The 5,851-nt window shown below is 42.9% G+C and overlaps 1 pseudogene; it reads left to right on the top strand.

The window, feature by feature from the left end:
• Positions 1-1,032: 1,032 nt before the first annotated feature.
• Positions 1,033-1,154, top strand: LOC149080905 (5S ribosomal RNA; annotated as a pseudogene).
• Positions 1,155-5,851: the final 4,697 nt, after the last annotated feature.

The following is a 5,851-nucleotide window of genomic DNA, read 5'->3' as shown; positions in this document are numbered from 1 at the left end:
GCATTCGCTCTTCGAAGTTCAGAAATCGCGGTAAACCAGGTTTCAGTCGAGACCACCACTATTATATAGTCACTAAGATCCAACCCTGCAGCTACAGTCGTCGTAAATCACACATAGACATACTACAATACACCTTCGGTTAGTCGACGTTTCGTCGATACGGTATGATTTGGTGCCTCCATCGACCGACGGCATGATGTTGGACGACATTAATAGACTCTCACTATGATAGGAAGGAAGCGGACCAAATGTCTACGACACTATAAAAAAAAATGGCATGTGTGGCGAGTAAGTCTATACGTTGACACGTGACCTCTAAAGATAAAAGCTGAATGAAAATTGTACCAACAGGTGGACATGGCGTTTAATGACAGTTGCGACAGGAAGTGGCGCACACACACACACACACCACCGCCTTAGCTCTGGATCTCCATTTTCATTACCATTTGAGCCACTTGCGCGCCTTCGGATTGAGCGACATTCCTTCTTTTTTTTTTTTTTCGCTCAAGACACATTCAACCACAAAAAGAAAAGACATTCAATTTTTTTTGTGGGTGCCATTTTTAATTTAGTGTCAGTTGTGGGCGCCGTGACTTTTCTTTTGGCCCATATTCTTCTTCGAATGGGTTTCTCATCTGCCATAAATGACTTTTCAACTCGTTTTACCTAAGGAGGATGTCGATCAAATTGTTGTTCGCGGGCGGCTCCCAGGGGCGTCACCAGACTTTGACGAGAGCTTTTGCGCCGAGCGAAGAATATTGATGTGCATCTACTTAATGACTAGACTTCGCCTGACTATTTGCGCAACTGGATTAGTGGCGTTAGGGCAGGAGGGCTGCAAGTAAATCATCACTAGGACAAAGGAGCTAAGGGTAAAGCCGAGACCACGGTCATTCCCAGCCTGACCGAATACGTACAGAGGGTGATTACGGGTGAGTAGTGCGACCAATCCGACATTAACAACGATCGTCAAATGTTGGAGGCTGGAAGGTATTGAAAGGCTGGTCGAAGAAAATGACAGCCTCCATCTCAACCAACGGTCATACCATGCTGAAAACACCGGTTCTCATCCGATCGCTGAAGTCAAGCAGCATCGGGCGCGGTTATTACTTGGGATGGTGACCACCACCTGGGAGCACCGCGTGCTGTTGGCATCACTTTTTGTGCCCGAGTGGCATGGTGCTAAGATGCTCGTCTACCATCGTGAAGGTTGTTGTCAGGGTCCCGGGTTGAAACCCAAGGGAGGATATCGATAAGATCCCTAACGAACTCGAGGCGACCACCAATAGACAGTGCCTTCGCTTCCAGCCCTTCTCAATAATGGCAGTAAATTGCAATATAGCGATATGGCCAGAGTTGGTGTTTGGTGAAGTAGTAGTAGCCTCTCCATCTCAATTCAGAAAAGAGAGAGAGCCGCCTTCCTTCCCGATCTTCCAATCCGTCTGGCAACACATTGGTCGAAGAACAGTCACAACACGGAGATTGTTCTGGAAGCAAAATATTCACCAAGGAACGGGGGGAGGGGGGTCAGTAGTGCGTAGCCAGCCTATTACGCTATTGCTTCATTGCAGCGGGGGAAGGCAAACATTTGGAGGTAAATATTAGCCAATGACTATTCATATGGGCTGGACATGACTGTGGCTCTAGCTTTACTGGAAGAGAGAAGATTGCTATAGGGCGCCGTACAAGTATTACGTCTGCAAATTTTTAGACATTTTGTCACCCCCCCCCCCCACTTGTCAGCAAAATTTCGCCATCAGCTCTGCCTCTTAACGCATATTGGGGATCAGTGACGTAAGCGAGGGGGGAACATAGGCCTCCCAATTAGAAAAAAAATTAAAATTACTTAAAATTTCTTTTTAAGAAATTCATTACGACCCACCATCTAAGTCATATATGATAAACACCCGTGTCCTACGGACCAAATGTGGCCCTGGGGGTTATCTGATGCGGCCTGCCCTCCTCAAACCTAATTTTGTAAAAATTAACCAAGTGGCACATTCACAGATCACTTGAGTGACCCGCGTGACACATTTAGAGATCTCTTCAGTGGCATGTGGCACAGTTTTAAAGCGCTGATGCGGCACCCAGTGCGGTTTTAAATCTCACTCAAGTTACCCGCTGCCCATTTCCAGATTAATTAAGTAATCCGCTGCATAATTACGGATCACTTGAGTGACGCGTGGCACATTTCCAGATCACTTAGATCCACGAAACATTTAGAGTTCACTAAAGTGGCTCCGTAGGGGACGTATCAATAGGGAGAATGTTAGTTCAGGTGCCCACAAATAGCGAAAGTTTTTCTCTGTTTGGCGCGCACCGGGTAAAATGCCATTAACAATATTTAATAAAGGGTGGTCACCCCTCCCCCGTCATGAAAAGTCAGCAAATCGGAAACCCCCCCCCCCCGCCCATCGATGCTGACGTAATACTTGAATGACCCCCTAGGGTAAGGCTTTGATGAAGGATTCACGGGTAATTTATAACTAGTAGGGAAATAAAGCTTCAAATAAGTGATCACTAGTTTTCTCTAATTGGATAAACTATTTTTCCTCCAATTCGATAAAATGCCTTTCTAAAATCAGATAAAACTCTTCCCTCCAATTCGATAAAATGACTTTCTAAAATCAGATAAAACTCCTCTTTCCAATTCGATAAAATGTCTTTCTAAAATCAGATAAAACTCTTCCCTCCAATTCGATAAAATGACTTTCTAAAATCAGATAAAACTCTTCCCTTCAATTCGATAAAATGTCTTTCTAAAATCAGATAAAACTCTTCCCTCCAATTCGATAAAATGACTTTCTAAAATCAGATAAAACTCTTCCCTCCAATTCGATAAAATGACTTTCTAAAATCAGATAAAACTCTTCCCATTCGATAAAATGACTTTCTAAAGTCAGATAAAACTCTTCCCTCTGATTCGATAAAATGACTTCCTAAAATCAGATAAAACTCTTCCCATTCGATAAAATGACTTCCTAAAATCAGATAAAACTCTTCCCTCCAATTCGATAAAACCGTTTTCCCTAATTTCATAAAATAGTTTTCTAAAATTCGATAAAATAGTTTTCTAAAATTCGATAAAATAGTTTTCTAAAATTCGATAAAATAGTTTTCAAAAATTCGATAAAATAGTTTTCTAAAATTCGATATAAAACAGTTTTCTCTAAAATAGTTTTCTATAATTCGACAAAATAATTTTTCTCTAAAACACTTTTATCTAATTTGTTAAAATAGGTTTCTCCAATTCGATTCACATTTTAATTAGAATATCCATAAAAAGTTCCATAATTGCAGTGCCGCGACCTGGTTTTATTACTGCAATCGTTTCCGAAATCAAAATTTTTCGTTTCTTCAACTGCCGGTGAGGGCACACCTGTCGTACACACCCTGACTCGAACCACAGCAAGTAAGACCAGCCTTAATGATCACGGGATGACCAAAAACGGCTCATTGTCTGACCTCATGACGATCCTTAAAAAAATGTGACTTGTTTCATCGGGAGTGTTGATAAGTAGCCCATAAGCATCAAGAATATCCTTTGGGTAAACATGAGACGATACCTAGCATAGCCCCTCGCCTGCTCAGTCAGCTACACCTTACGTGACTAGTACGTGCAGGGTAGCCAACTTACAGGGCCACTTTCCGATCTATTCCGAAACACAGTACACGCTACATCAAATTTGTCATCGATATGACCACTGGGCTGAACAACTTGAAAATACAGGTCAAATCGATTCAGAATCGCAGGTGGCACTGCTATGCGTAAATATGCAAATTAAGTAACGCCTATATATCGATCTGTTTCTTCCATTATTTTAGGTGTTCAGTCAACGGAATGCTTTGATAAGACACTGCAACGAGAAGTGAAACTAGTGTTGAAACTGATGTAGTCAAAGGGCAGGTTAGGATTACACTATAAAAGTTTTATGAAACTTCATTTATAAAACTTGGAAAATTCAACCAATAACCGCAGCTGTTGCATTCGAGCGAATGTAACCAATAGGCTTATCGGTTGTTTTTTCAAGATTTGTGTAAAAGGTCTTTCATCAAACTTTTATGGTGTATTTCCGGCATTATACTAATCTTAAAAATAATCTAATTTTCGTGACCTCACTCACTCCTCAAATTGGGCATCCTGGGTATAATAAACTAAGCATATCTCCCTTTCCCCGTAAATATGCCCTGTCTCTAAGTCACTCTCGTGATCGCGCACAAGCTTTCACACTCTCTAGGTCAGTCTTTTTTTGCCCCTCGCTCACTACATCGCTGTTTTGGTCACTCCCATGCCCTCACACTCTCTAGGTCACTCCCATGCCCTCACACTCTCTAGGTCACTCCCATGCCCTCACACTCTCTAGGTCACTCCCATGCCCTCACACTCTCTAGGTCACTCCCATGCCCTCACACTCTCTGGGTCACTCTTTTGGCACACACTGACCTGGCCCCCTCACTCTCTAGGCCACTCTTTCTATCATTCACTGACCTAGCACCTCGCTCCTTAGCTCACTCACATGCTTTCCCAATGTGTTGATCACTCGCATAATTACACACTTCGCTGGGTAAATCTTTTGGTCACTCACTGATGTGGCTTCTTGCTCTTTGTGTCAATCTTTTGGTCGCTCACTGATGTGGTTTTTTTGCTCTCTACGTTGCTCTTTCAATCACCCACTGACTTGGCACCTCACTCTTTAGGTCACTCTTTTGGTCATTGACATACTTGCACACCCCCTAGGTCACTCTTTTGGTCATTGACATACTTGCACACCCTCTAGGTCACTCTTTTGGTCATTGACATACTTGCACACTCTCTAGGTCAATGTTTCTTAGCCACCGGGCCCAACGTCATTTATACCAGACCGCGAGTGATTAGCCGTTTCATTTTACTTCGTTCATTTTCCGATGGTCGTGTGTTTGGCCGGGCCTTCCATTCTCAAAAGTGAATGAAACGGGCTTGAAAAGGTTGAGAACCACTGCTCTAGGTCACTCCTGTGATCACTCACGTGCTTCCACTCCTTTGGCCGCTCACTGACCTGTCTCTCGCTCACTAGGCAGAGGTGGATTTATGGTTCTTCCACCTTCTTCCATTACGATCTAATTTTCCTGCCCCACTCATTTCTTAAATTTGCTGCCCTAGGCTATAGACCGCTTAGCACCTCCCCCCCCCCCTCCTGTAAATACGCCTCTGGATCTCGTCTTTCAGAAATGACTGTATTCAAAAACCATGTTTATGCATTGTATTTTCTCAAGTTAGCCTAATTATGTATTTGATATGTATTCGACATCCATATCCATTTTTCCGGGCATCTTTTCTCAGCCACCTCGTTGGGTATTTTGATAGTCGCGGCCTTTGTAATTACAAAAAAAGTGATCATATCTCACTATGAATAACATTAACTAAATAGAGCAAGTGTTTAGGAAACACTTGGTCCCGAGTCCAAGTCTCTGGTCTATTACTGTGCATAATCGCTTCAAAACCAAATTCATAAACAACGGTGATCAGATGGAAAAAAAACGACTCTGCACTCGCACTCATTTTATTCCTACAAGGCAGTGGTTCCCAAGCTGCAGTTTGCATACGTCGTCGGAGTACGTGATAGGTCATTCGTGTATGGACAAAAATTAGTAATTAATGGTAGAAAAATGAATAAAGTAAAGATTTTAGCCGCGGCAAAGAAAAGCAAAACAAGCGAGAGGAAGGTACGCTAGCCTACGAATTTCTCGGAACGTGCGCAACACTCGTAATTTAGGGGGGGGGGGTGGGTAAGCAAGCCTAGTGCGCATTTCTAGTGGGTAGGCACGTCTCCTACGCATTTCTTAGAATGCGCTCGCTCCCTACGCATTTTTA

Source organism: Pholcus phalangioides, unplaced genomic scaffold (genome assembly GCF_987345545.1).
Source record: "Pholcus phalangioides strain wild (caught in Gottingen) unplaced genomic scaffold, Ppha-v1.0 ptg000010l_1, whole genome shotgun sequence".
Lineage (NCBI taxonomy): Eukaryota > Metazoa > Arthropoda > Arachnida > Araneae > Pholcidae > Pholcus > Pholcus phalangioides.
This window is presented reverse-complemented; position numbering and strand designations above follow the sequence as displayed.